Raw genomic sequence first — 14779 nt, forward strand, 5'->3', positions numbered from 1 at the left:
GTGGGTCTTGCTTGAGTCTTTTGCAGATATTTTTCCAATTTTGCCAACACCATTTGTTAAAAAGGCTGTCGCTTCCCCACTTCACATGCCCCAAGGGTGTGAGATAAAACTTCATCATCTTTGCCTTCAAGGAGGACCCTAGTAACACTTTTTCCAAGACATACTTTTTGAACTCTTGATATTATATGGGATATTCAATACTCTTCTCCAACACCACAAAAATTGCCTGTTGTTGTTGACTACCACTGAGATGGAACTGACCCATAGTTGACCCTTTAACAGGTTTTCTTTCAGACCTCTTCTTTGCACAGAGAGATTGCTCATTCTTCTACTGCGGAACAACTGGCTGATTCTAACTGCATGCGTTTGGGACTGCAGCACAGATACTTACCACTAGGCGATCTAGCAAGTAATTAAAAAGAATTCAGCTTTAAACAAGTGCATTTTAGAGTTTGAATTAACCTCATTATTTCTTAGAACTGTGGAGAGGTCTTTCAGGACATTTCCCCAATGTAGCATCCTGGAGAGGGTTAAACTGGGTGGCTCCTTGGAGGCAAGGATTCTGAGGCTCTGTCTAACTTATTTTGGACATGTAGTGAGGAGAGACCGGTCCTTGGAGAGGGACATCATGCTTGGGAGGGTGGAGGGACGGCACAGGAGAGGAAGGCCCTCTATGAGGTGGATTGATTCAGTGACTGGGATAATTGGGATGGGAGTGTCAGAGACAGTGCGATTGGCACAAGACAGAGCGGAGTTTAGGGCTGTTGTACATAGGGTCGCTATGAGTCGCAGGCGACTCGACGGCACATAACAACAACAACAGCATAACTTCTGATCTCTTGACAACTGGTATCCAAGTTGTTTATTGTAGACCCAAGCATTGCTGAATGGAGGGAGGTTAACAGAAGATTTCAAAGGACAGCTCGAGAAGACAAAGCAAAGTATTTTAACAATATGTACAAAGGACCAGAGCTAGAAAACGAAAAGGGAAGAACTGCTCACATTCTTCAAGTTATGAAATTAGAAAGAAACTTAAGCGTTGAGTTGCAAAACTGAAGTATGTCATGGGCAAAACCCTGAGTGACCCAGGAAACATAAAAAGAGGACAGAAGTAATACACTGAGTCACTGTTAAAAAAAAAGGAAGGAGCATATGATTGTGAATCAATGGTGATGAAGGCAGAAGTTAAAGTTGCATTGAAGGCACTGTTATAAAATAAGGCTCTAAGAATTGATGGATACCAATTATACTATGTCAGGAAACATATGCAGCCATGGATTTGCTCATCAGGCTATGCCAAAAAGTTCAGAAGATAGCTACCTGGCTAACAGACTGAAGGAGATCTATCCCTTAAAGATAGTTGACCCAACAGAATGTGGGAGTTATCAAACAATGTTGTTTGTAGCATATGTAAGTAAATTCTTGCTGATGATTACTAAAATAGCTAGTACATTGACAGAGAATTGCCTGAGATTCCAGATGAATTTAGAAGAAGCCTTGGCACCAGGGATATCATTGCTAATGTCATGGATCTTGGCTGAAAGCAGAGAGTACTAAAAAGACATCTATTCATTTCCCCCCCTTTTTTATTATGCAAGAACATATGCCTGTTTCAGTCATCAGAAGCTGTAGATAACATTGAGAAGAATGGGAATCCCAGAAAACTTAATTGTGCTCATGTGAAACCTATACTTAGTCTAGGAAGCTGATGTCTGAACAGAGCAAAGAAACAGTGCATATTTTAAAATCAAGCAAAGTATGCACCAGGGCTGTATCCTTTCTCTATACCTGTTTAATATCTCAGCCAAAAGAATAATTTGAGAAGTTGGATTTTTTTGAAGAAGAAGGTGGCATTAGGATTAGAGGAAAACTGAACAACCTACATTTTGGAGATGACACAACCTTGCTTACTGAAAGTGCAGAGGACTTGAAATGCTTCTTGCAGAGGATCAAAGACTACAGCTTTCAACATGAGTTATATCTCAGAAAACTGGACCCCCACTTGGCCAGGAGGCAACATCATGATAGATGAAGTAGAGAAAGAATTGTCAATGGCTTCATCTTGCTTGAGTCCACAATCAATACCCTTGCAACTACCAACTAGAAAATCAAGTGAAATATCTCAATCACAAAGGGACAAGTACTGCATAAAACCATTATTGTGATAATAGGCTTGAGATGGGGGTAAGAGGAGAAGAGTGAGAAAAGAAAGAATAATGAACACTGCACTGGAAGGGGTGAAAGGGAGGTGTTTCTGAGAGAAATGGACAATTAGAAAGCATGTGTATGACATTAACAGCCTTACAAGAGGAACTGGGGGAGGGGGAGGGATGGAAGTATGCATGAATAAACATATAATAATTTTTAGAAAAGGAAAAAAGAAAACAAAACTAAGGTATGTGGGATTCAAGCAATGGTATTTTCATTTAATTGCTATGCCTCTGAGAGTTGGACAATGAATTAAGTAACAGAATAAGAATCAATGCCTTTAAGTAATGGCAATGTTGTTGTTGTTGTTATTTGCCATCCAGTCAAAACTATTTCATAGCTGACCCTCCACTGGCTTTCAGAGACAGTAAATCATAGTGGAAGAGATTGTCCATCCTTCTCTTGTGGAGCAGTGGGTGGATTTGAACCGCATACCTTTGGAGTTTCAGTAGAGCATCTTATCCCTAGGCTACCTGTGCTAGAGAAGAGTACTAGATATCCTGTAGATTCCAAAGAGAACAAACAAATATGTCTTGGAAAGAGTGAAACTAGGATGCTCATTAGAAGGACAGTGAAACTTTGTCTCACATACTTTAGACATGTTGTTAGGAGGGGTCAGGCCTCAGAAAAATACCTCATGCTCATAAAAGTGGAGGATCAGAGAAGGAGGGAAGACCATCAGTGAGATGGATTGACACAGAGACTGCAACAATGGAGCCTTGTGTGACAGAGATGGGTGAGGATGGCACAGGATAGGGCAGAGTTCAGATGTGATGTTCAGAGGGTTATTATGAGCAGTACTAGACTTGAAGAGTACAATAAGAACAATCACATCAATATCACGATGTCACCTGTTGGCTCAGTAATAAAGATTTTTATTTTCTTGGAAGACTGAAAACTTCCAAATGTCAAGTCTTCTTAACTTTCAGCAAGCAAGGTTGAGTTATCTGCATAATGCAGGTTGTTGATTACCCTTCCTCCTATCCTGATGTTCCATTTCTTTTCAAAATACTCAGCTTCTACAATACGCTCTGGATATAGATTGAACAAGTGTGGAGAAAGGATACAGCTCTGATGCATACCTCTCTTGATTTTATTTAAGGCAGTGCTCCCTTGCTCTGTTCACACAACTGACTCTTCATCTAGGGATACATTTTGCATGAGCATAATGAAGAAGGAAAGAAAAAATGAAAAGATATTTGAAGATAACTATATTCTTAATAATTATATTCTATAAAGTTGGGAACAGAGAAGAATGATCAGTAATTGGAAAATATGGACTTGGTGACAGAAACGAAGCTGGAGATAGAATGACAGAATTTTGCACAATTACTTATTTAATACAAATACATTTCATAAGAAACATACATTCAGACTATACACGTGGATCTCAGCTGATGGTATGCATAGGAATCAGATTGATTACATCTATGGAAAGAATTGCTGGAAAAGCTCAACATCAGCTTTGAAAACTAGGCCAGGTGCTGATTGTGGAACAGACCACCAACAACTCATATGTAAGTTCAAGCTGAAGCTGAGGAAAATGAAATCAAATCCAAGGGAACAAAAATTTGACCTTGAGTCTATCCCATGTGAATTCCAAAACCATCTTAGGAACAGGTTTGAGGCTTTGAACACAAATGAGCTAAGACCAGATGAACTGTGGGGGGGAGGATATCAAGAATATCATCCAGGATGAATGCAAAAGGTAATTACAAAGACAGAGGAGGAAGAAAAGACCGAATGGATGTAAGAAGAGACTAAATATTTCACTAGAACTCCGAGAAGCCAAAGGAAAGGGAAGAAATCAAGATATTAAGGAGCTGAACATAAGATTTGAAAGGATAGCATGGGATGACAAAGTAAAGTATTATAATGAAATGTGCAAAGAACTGGAGTCAGAATGTCAAAGGGACCAAACTCGCTCAGAATTTCTTAAGCTAAAAAAACTAAGGAACAAATTCAAGCCTCGAGTTGCAATACTTAAGGATGATATGGCCAGAATATTAAATGATATAGGAAGTATTAAAATAAGATGGAAAGAGTATACAGAGTTATTGTACCAAAAGAATTGGCAGCTATAGAAGAATTTCGTAAAATAATCTACGAGCAAGAGCCTGTGGTAATGAAGGAAGAAGTTCTAGCTGCTCTGAAAGAACTGCCAAAAAACAAAGCCCAAGGAATTGATGGCATACCAATTGACATATTCCAACAAACAGATGCTGCCCTGGATGAACTCACCAAGTAGTGCCAAGAAATTTAGAGGACAACAACCAGGCCAACTGACTGGAAGAGAACAATATTTGTTTTCATTCCAAAGAAAGATGACCCAACAGAGTGTGGAAATTAGCAAACAATTCATTAATATGCACGCAATATTTTGCTGGAAATTATACAACAATGACTGGAACAGCACATCAACAGAGAACTGCCAGAAGTGCAGGCTGAGCTTAAAAGAGGCTATGGTTAAAAAAAAAAGAGGCTATGGTATTAGAGATTTTATAGCTAATGTTAGGTGGATCTTGATTGAAAGCAGAGAGTATCAGAGCAAAGTTTATATGGGTTTCATTGACTATGCAAAGGTGTTTGACTGTGCAGACCACAACAAACTGTGGCTAACTCTGAGGAGAATGGGAATCCCAGAACACTTGATCATGCTTATGCAAAACCTATACTTAGACCAGGAGGCAGTCATCAGGACAGAGCAAGGAAACACTGCATGGTTCAAAATTGGGATGTATATACCAGGGATGTGTCCTATCTACATATTGTTTCAATCTATATGCAGAACAGAGTATGTAGTAGGCTGGGCTCTATGAGAAGTATGGCATCAGAATTGGAAGAAGACTTGTCGACAATCAGCTTGATGCAGATGACACAACCCTTCTTGCTGAAACTGAGAAAAACCTGAAAGTGCTTGCTGCAGAATGTCAAGGGCTGTTGTCTTCAATATGAATTGAAGCTCAACATCAAGAGAATAAAAATTCTCAACACTGGGCTGATTGGCAGCATCATGATAGATGGTGAAGAGATTGAGATTGTTGACAGCTTCAGTTTGCTTGGCTCCACAATCAACACTCTTGGAACCAACAGCCTGTAAATTAAAAAAAAATTCCATTGCGAAAATCTTCTGTATATAAACAAAGAATTGCTAGAAGGTGAAGCTGGTTTTAGAAGGGTTTGGGACACCAAGAATGTCATTGCTAATGACATAGATCTTGGCAGAGAGCAAAGAATACCAGAAGACTATCTATTTGTGTTTTACTGACTATGCAAAGGCATTTGGCTGCATGGATCACAAAAAACTGTGGTTAATCTTGAAAAGAATGGGAATCCCAGAACATTTAATCATGTTCATATAAAACTGTACCTAGACCAAGAAGCTATTATTTGAATAGAGCAAGGGAACACTGGATGGCTTAAACATCAAAAAAGTTGTGTGCCAGGATTGTATCTAAATCCATAACTATTCAATCTGTATGCTTAACAAATACTTCAAGAAGCTAGACTATATGGAAAAAAATGTGATATCAGGATGAGATGACTATGTAGATGATACAACCTTGCTTGTTGAAAGTGAGAAGGACTTGAGACATGTGCTACAGAAGATCAATGACAACAGCTTTCAATATGAATTACGTCTCACATCAGGAAAACAAAAATCTTCACCACTGAGCTTATAGGCAATATCATAATAGGTAGATAGAGATTGTCAACAATTTCATCCTACTTAGATCTGCAGTGAACAACTTTGGCACCAGCAGTCAAGAAATCAAAAGATGTGTTGTATTGGGAAATACCAATATAAAGTAAGATACATTACTATCAAGTTAAGAGAGTGACCCATAGAAATTAATGACTTCCAAATTCAGAAAACTAGGCAAGTTGTTGTAGAGTAGATTCTATTACAGGTGAGTTCATATGTCTCAAAGTAGAGTTGTTCTCTATAGGATTTTCCAGGCTATCACCTTCCAAACATAAATTACTAGACCATTCTTCCAAGGTATTTTTGGTTGTGTTTGAATTATCAATTTTTTTGCTTGATGCAACTCATTGCACATCAGATCTCTTCCAACTCATAGAGACTATGTAAGAGGACTAAAATTGTCCCTCAGAATTTCCACAGCTAGAATCATTACAGAAGCAGATTGGCACATCTTTCTCTAGCAAAGTTGTATGTACACTCATATTTGACTGACCTTTCAGGGTTTTTTTGGAGGATGTAAATCACATGGGAGATTGCCCAACTTCTAACTAACAGCTATAAAAGTACTGCCTTGGGGTTACTAGAGCAACTCAATGGTCTAGGCCACCAGTGCCCATTGGTTGGTGTTGTTCTTGTGTACTGTTGAATTATAAGGGATCCATACCTGATACTCCAATGAGTTTTCAGAGGTAGACAGTTGTACGGGAGGAGATGGCCCATCTTTCTCCACAAGCAATTGGTGGATTTGGGCTATCAGCACAACTCCTTACCACTAGGCCACCAGAGCTCTCTGTGTTGGTTACTAGCTGCATGTTTTAAAACTGTGGGGCTAGAGGATATAATGTAAGGAGAGAGTGTGGTTAGAGCCTGAAATGCATGTTAGGGCTTCACATCAGCTAATAGACCTCAAGAGGAGAAAAGTAAGGCAAGAAGGCCGAGAAAACAGTTTGGACAATGTGCTAAACAGCCTACACATAAGCGGGAAGAAAGGCAATGAAGTAATAAACCTAAAATGATCAAATAAATGATGAGTCAATAAGCCAGTTAGAATAAAAACATTGTCTGATCACACAATAAAGCAACAGTTGTCTCATGAAATCACAGTGTTACCACTGACTATTAAGAAAGATAGCCTTCCTAAAACAGCTGTAGCTAAATATCAAATAATCTTTTTTTTATAAAATCCATTAAGTTTAATAGAAGACTTATGACTTCTATACAAATAGTTTGGGTTGTCATATAGAAACAGTAAAAAAAAAACCCCAAAACCAAAAAAGTTCACTGTCATTATAGTTCTTAAATTGCTTCTCTGCACTTGGAACAGAAATGGAAAGTTGAAGGGGGAAAAAAAACCAATGCTGAAATGAAAAGTTCAGCTGAGACTTCAAGCTCAGGTTTAAATGTGCGTGGAAAACACACCAGGCGTGTACATTTTAAAATAAAACAGATGAGCTATTTGAAATGTTTTATTGCAAAACTTAAAGATTGTGGCTATAACTGTTTTAAAAATTTTTTTAGAAAGCAATTTTTCTATTCTTTGTATCTTTCAGTCCTTGGCTCTGATATTCTGCTCCTCTGACCTTGATCTAATCATGAATATCTATGCTACTTAATTATGATAAAAAAGCCTACATTGCACTCTAGATGGTAGATGCACATTTTTTCTTCTTTGGTCACCTGCCAGTTCTCAAAATTATAGCAGTGGGAAGAAATGCAAATGAAGGCTGTGCTTGACAGCTAAACGTAATGGAATGCATGGTCCACATTTGAAAAGTTACCTTAAAATAAAAGGTAGCCCATAAAAAAATCATTTCTTTAAGGTCACCTATGGCTTTGAATTACAGCTTTGAGGAATTTCCAATTTAGTCATCAAAAAAGAAGGAGCCAAAATAAAGATTATATACTTTGCTAGAAAGATGATAGAGTTTCACTTAATTATCAGTGGTTAATGTTATAAATTGGATATAGTTGAAAAGAATCATAAAAATAAATAATAATAATAGTAAGCCCTCCCCCTAGCCCAAAATGTTCATTTAATAAGTATTATGTAAAGAAAATCACTACGGAATACTTTATATACTAATGGCACATATGCTGTTGTTAGGTGCTGTCAAGTTGTAGACAACTCATAGCAACCCTATGAACAAAAGACATGAACACTGTTCATACAGTTTCCGGAGCAAGCCATTTTGGAAGTGGAAGCCACTCCTGCTTCCAAGCTTGTTTTAATTGGGAAGCTCCACCAAACACTGTCTACTATGGGTAACCATTATCGCATTTGACACATCAGTGTCACAGTGTTTAGCAGCATCAGAGCAACCATGAGTTGCCTCTGTACAGCAATACACAGACCGGTGCTATACCACTTAGAGGAATGTTTGACAAAAACAAGTTAAACCAGGCCTGTGGGCTGCAGATTAAAATCACCCACCTTGGGCTTGGTAGCATAACTTCTGTCCCCTAGGCCAGTGTAGCTCTCTCTATGTTGTTGCTGTTATTGTTATTAGGTGCCATTTAGTCATAGATGACTATGAACGAAAGACATGAGCACTGTTCATAGAGAAAGAAAAGCGGTACTTATAGCTAAAAAAGATATTTATTTTAAGTATTCAAAGGAAAATTAACTTCTTAGATATTTAAATGTGTAAAATATGGACTAAAATGAGCTTACAGTAAATAGGGTTGATCATATAGATCTGTATAGTTTGAAAAAGAATTGCATCTCTTTATTCAGATGAATGCATTTTTAAAAGAAGTCATTGGAATGCAGAAGAAAGGTTGCAGAAAAAGTATTAACAACATTTAAATGCCTCCATCTTCCCCCTCATATCGCAAATTCACTGCTATCAAGTTGATTCTGACTCAGTGATCCTCCATCTGGTTTCTGAGGCTATGAATCAGGGACTCTACCAGAGAAAGATGTGAAATCTCCTCCCATTGAATCCCTAATGGATTCAAATAGAGACATTCAGCCTTTGGGTTAGCAACACAACTCACTATTGAGTCCCTCTATTTCTCTCTTCATATATACCCAAATTATTTTATTATGTACACTCTAGGAACATACTTAAGTGGTCTTTCAGTAAGAAAATTTGTAATTAACACTTGTTTCTCTCTTTTATGTCATTAAAACTGAGAACTTCTGTCAGATTGTTTCTTGCACCTGGAAACTGTTCCACAGACTACCAAGAGGGTAGTCTGAACTTCTGAACTATAGTCCACAGATTATATGACTGAGAAAAAAGAACAGAGTGTTCTGTGGATAACATTTTTTCATGGTGTCATTGTCTCGGTGTGTGGTATAACAGAACTACCTCTAGCCTCAGAGAAAAGATGATTGGGTTCTGGTTCCACTTTAGCTATTTCTGAGTAATTGTGGGCAAATATTCAATTGAATTAAGTCTCAGATTTCTTTCTTAGTTTCACAACAAACATTCATTGGACATTTATCATATCCCAACTATCTATAAGACAATAAAAGTATAATCAAGTTTCCATGAAACTGATGGTAAATCCTATGGTGTCACAGTAGAAATGAGCTCTGTAGAAGTACTGATTTCTGGCTTTTAGAACATAGATCACCACACCTTTCTTTCATGGTACCTTTAAAAGAATTTAAACTTCTAAACTTCCCCTTAGTAATTGAGAAGTTATCCCTTTGCACCACCTGATTCTAATTATACTCATGAATAGACAACGTCAATAAAATGTGATAAATGAAATGAAAAATTATCAGCTGAGTACTACAGAAGCAGAGACAAAACTCAGAAACCTAGTCTATGAAAGGATATAAAGATACCTTTCTTACCTAACTCACAGGTATGTGGAGAAAATAAAGCAACATAGCTGAAGATACAGAATTTTTAAAAAGTGCAACCTTTAGGATCCCCGTTAATAGTTGCTGTGCAGAAAAGTAGTAGAGATTGTTGCAATAATAAAAGTAAAATAAGAAATTCAAATATGTATTAAATCAGAGAAATGAGTGGATAGACCAAGACAATACTTCAGGGATGGAAGTAGCAATTCAAGATATGATGAAGGTAACATCTTAAATTAGTCATCTCAAAAGAGAGTAAAATGAATTTTTAGTAAGTGATATAGGGGCTACTGAATAACGAGATAAAATTAGATTCATTCTTAAGACTTGTTCTCCTTTTCAAATGGATCATAGATTTAAAAGTAAAAATAAATAAAATCATATAAGTAATAAGGGAAAATATGAGTGAATTCCTTTATTACCTTGGTTACTGTGTTATCACATTGAATATGAATCATAGCAATTTGTCTTTTGGTTTCCTGGCTGCTGGTACCAAGAGTGTTGCCTATGGAGTCAAGCAAACTAAAGTTATTAATCTCAATCTCTTCTCCATTTATCCAGTTACAGTCTCCCACCTGGTGGGATATGGTCTCCAGCTACCTTAACTATTTGGTCTTGTAAATCATCAACAGTTGTGAAGAATATAAGAGAGAACTTTCCACACTGTGAAAGACAGTGGTAGAGAGAGGGTGAAGAGACTGTGGCACTATTGTGAAGACATTGAAAGACTGTGAAGAAACCTTGGCAAGGTGTAACCAGAAGAATTTTGGAGATGGATGTTAAAGAGCTTGCTGGATAATTGAAGGAAAACTGACTTTTAACTTCTTTGAGATAAAGTTTTCTGGGTGATTAAGGAAACCATATGTTTATTTGTGCTGCTAAGCTGAACCTACACATTAACTAATTGAGGAATTGTGTCTTGTTAATCTGGCTTGTGACTAATGGACTAAACCTAGACTTGCATTGTGTGAAATTCTTTACTTCTCCCATTCACTAACCTATTTCCTAAATAACCTATTTCTTAAACCCCACAACTATGAGTAAAGCCTGTTTGTCAAGCTGCTAAAAACATTGGGCCAAATGATTAGGTATAGGTGCAGAAGGATGTAGGGGGACATTTCTGACCATGTGGCTACTTGTTTAGTACTATGGATGTTATTGGTGGTGACAGTTTCCCTTTATGAGACAGGTAGAAGTCAGAATTTGCCTTCCTCATGATACCACTGCTCCTTTTACAAACTACTACAGTTAGAAAACCAAAACAAAGGAAGGAGCAGCTGGACATGTCTCAAGCTTAAACAACTGTAAGGGGAAAAAATGAAGCCTTGAGTTGCAACACTCAAGGATTCTATGGACGAAATATTGAACGATGCAAGAAGCATCAGTGAAGATGGAAATAATACACAGAATTGTACAAAAAGAATTGGTTTGCGTTGAAGCATTTCAGGAAGTAGCATATAATTAAGAACCAATGGTAATGAGGAAAGAAGTTCAAGCTTCACTGAAGGCATTGGTAAAAATAAGGCCCCAGAAATTAATGGAATATCAATTGAGGTCTTTAAGCAGATACAGCACTGAACACACCAAGAAATTTGGAGGACAGCTACCATACTGAAGAGTATTTGTTCCTATTCCCAAAAGAAGTAATCAACAGAGTGTGGACATTATTGAATACTATTATTAATTGCACATGCAAGTAAAAATTTGTTGAAGATCATTAAAAAAATGCGAGAACTGCCAGTAATTCTAGCTGGATTCAGAAGAGGCTATGAAATAAGTAATATTGCTAATGTTAGATGGATCTAGGCTGAAAGTAGAAAATACCAAAAAGATGTTTATCTGTGCTTTGTTAACTATGCAAAGGCATTTGACTGTGTAGATCATAACAAATTATGATAAAATTGAGAATAGATCTCTCAGAATGCTTAATTGTGCTCATCTTAAAACCTATATGTATACTAGGAAATAGTTGTCTGAATATAACAAGGGACCAATGTATGGTTCAAAATCAGGAAAGATGTGGTCAGGATTGTATCATTTCTTCATACCTATTCAATCTTTCTGATAAACAAATCACTTGAGAAGCTGGACAATATGAAGAGGAATGCGTCATCAGGATTGGAGGAAGACTCATCAATAACCTGTGTTGTACAGATAGCACAACCTTACTTGAAGAAAATGAAGACTTGAAGTACTTACCACAGTAAATTGAAGACTTCAGCCTTAATATGATTGTACCTGAACATCAATATAACAAAAATCCTTAGCAGGATACCAATAGGAAGCAATGATCGATGGGGAAAACTTTTAATTTGTCGACATTTTTTTCCCACTTCAATCTACTAACTACCAGGGGTAAAAACAGTAAAGAAATTATATATATAGTTTTCAAGAAATCTTCTATGAAGGAATTCTCCAAAATGCTAAAGTATATCAGTTTAAAGACTAAGATGAGCCTAATCTAAGCCATAGTCTTTTCATGACCTTTTTTCCTATGCATCTGAAAGTTGGGCAATGAATAAGAATGACAGAAGAAAAATTAATACATTTGAGTTGCCATGTTGGAGAAAAGTATTGGATACTTCATGGACTGCCAACAGAAGAAACAGGCCTGTCTTAAAGGAAGAACTCCAGAGAATTCCTTAGAGCCAAATATGGAGAAACATTGTCTAGTATGATTTATCCATGTCATCAGAAAAAACCAGTCCTTGGAAAATGATATAATGTTTGGAAACATGGAAGGTCAAAAAAGAGAGGAAGATTCCCCAAAAGGGCAGGAGTCTGTAGGTGAACCATACATATTAGAGATTGTAAAGATGTTGCAGGATAGAGCAAGGTTCAGATCTATTATTCATGGGTGACTTGATGGCACTTAACAACAAAAATTGTTATTTAATCTATTACTATACTTTCCCCTTCAATATTACTGGTTCTTGTTCAATAAAATGTATAAAATTGAGATAAATGATAATGTCAGAATAATTAGTTATGTTCATGCAAAACATATGCATAGACAAAAAAGTTCTCTGGACACAAGGAAACACTGGGTGATTGAAATCTTTCGTGATTTTCAAGAAAGATTTCAAATCACGCATATAGTATCATTTCTCTGTACTTATTCAATCTGTATGCTCAGCAAATCCTTTGGAAGCTGAACTATATAATTAATGCCACATTAGGATTGAAGCCGGACTCATAAACAACTTATGCATATTACACAACTTTTCTTGCTAAAAAATGAAGAAGGCTTAAAGAACTTACTGAAGAAGAATAAAGACTTCAGACTTCAATATGAATTACATCTCAACATTAAGAAGCCAAAAAATCTTCAGTAGTAGAACAATAAACAACATTATATTACATAGAAAAAAAAGATTGACATTATCATTTATTTAATTTGATTTTGATCCATAATCACCACAAATGGTAGCAGCAATCAACAAATCAAAAGATACGTTGCTTTGGGAAAATTATCTGTGAAGGACCTCTTTAAAGTCTTAAAGATCAAGGATGTCAGTTTAAAGCCTAAACTGTGCCTGATCCAAGGCATGATATTTTCAATTGTTCCCTGTGTATGTGAAAGTTAGACAATAGACAAGGATGATAGAAGAAAAAAATGATGCCATACAATAGTGGCATTGGACAATAATGGAATATCCTATAGGCTGCCAAGCAAACATATAAGTCTGAGAGGAAGTTCAATTGAAGTGCTTGTTAGAAGTAAAGAGGATGAAACTTCACCTCATATATTTTGGGCATATTTTTCAGGAGGCGTAAGGCCTTGGAAAAAGACATCATGCTGTTTAAGGTAGAAGGCCAAAGAAAGAGGGAAAGACTTTCAATGACATGGACTGACACATGACTACCATAAAGGTTTTCAGCATGACAGAGATTGTGAAAGTGATGCAGAAAAGGGAAAGGTTCAGTTCTATTTCTCATAGGTTTTCTATGACTCATTGTTGTCTCAAGGCCACCTAACAATAATATTTATGTATTTACACATGTATCCATACATATACTAATTGTTGTTATATCACATTGAGTTGGAACGTACTCAAAGATGACCTTCCAGCAGGTTTTTAGAGGCTTTCCATCATATAGGAGAAAATTGCCACTCTTTTCCCCAGGGAGCAATTGTTGGATTTCAATTATATGCCTGTGGAATGGCAGTGTAATTATTTAACCACTAGAAAACCAGATTTTTTTTCAGGAGGCAGTTGTAGTAACAAAGCAAGGAAACACTGCCTGGTTCAAAATTAGAAAGGGCATGTTTCAGGGATGCATCCTGTTTGAATAATTTTTCAATCTGTATGCAAAACAGATCATTCAGGAGGTTTGAGTTTATGAGGAGGAATATGGCATCAGGTTTGGAGGAAGACTCATCAATGACCTGCATTGCATAGATTGTACAATCTTGCTTGCCAAAACTGAGGAGGACCTGAAGTGTTTGCTGCAGAAGGTCAAGGACTGTAGTCTTCAATATGGATTGAAGCTTAACATCAAGAAGACAACAATTCTCACCACTAGGCCAACTGGTAGCACCATGAAAATTGGCAAAGAGATTCAGATTGCTAACAATTTCAGTTTGCTTGGCTCAATGATCAACACTCTTGGCATTAACAGTCAAGAAATCGAAAGATGAATTGCATTGGAAAAGTCAGCTGTCAGGGACAAATCTGAAGTGATAAAGAGCAATGATGTCAGTCTAGAGACTAAAGTGTGCCTGATCCAGGCCACGGTCTTTGCAATTACATGTTATGCATCAGAGAGCTGGACAATGACTAAGGATTACAGAAGAAGAATTGATGTCTTTGAGTTGTGGTGCTGCATAAGAGTATTGAACATACCATGGACTATCAGAAGAACAAATAAATCTGTCTTGGAGAAAGTTAAACCAATTTTCTCTTTGGAGGCAAGGATTTTGAAGCTCTGTCTCACATACTTTGGGTGCATTGCCAGGAGGGACCAGTCCTTGGAGAAGGATATCATGCTTGGAGGGGTGGAGAGACAGTGAAGGAGAGGAAAACTCTGGATGAGGTGGATTGTCT

At 37.1% G+C, this 14779-nt stretch overlaps 1 protein-coding gene across 1 annotated transcript in view; it reads right to left on the reverse strand.

Moving 5' to 3' along the window:
- The window catches only part of SLC15A5 (solute carrier family 15, member 5), a 136087-nt gene that overhangs the window by 91772 nt on the left and 29536 nt on the right, over positions 1 to 14779 (reverse strand). The window lies entirely within an intron of this gene.

This window comes from Elephantulus edwardii, unplaced genomic scaffold, assembly GCF_000299155.1.
Source record: "Elephantulus edwardii isolate Elephantulus edwardi_28Jun2011 unplaced genomic scaffold, EleEdw1.0 scaffold00067, whole genome shotgun sequence".
NCBI lineage: Eukaryota > Metazoa > Chordata > Mammalia > Macroscelidea > Macroscelididae > Elephantulus > Elephantulus edwardii.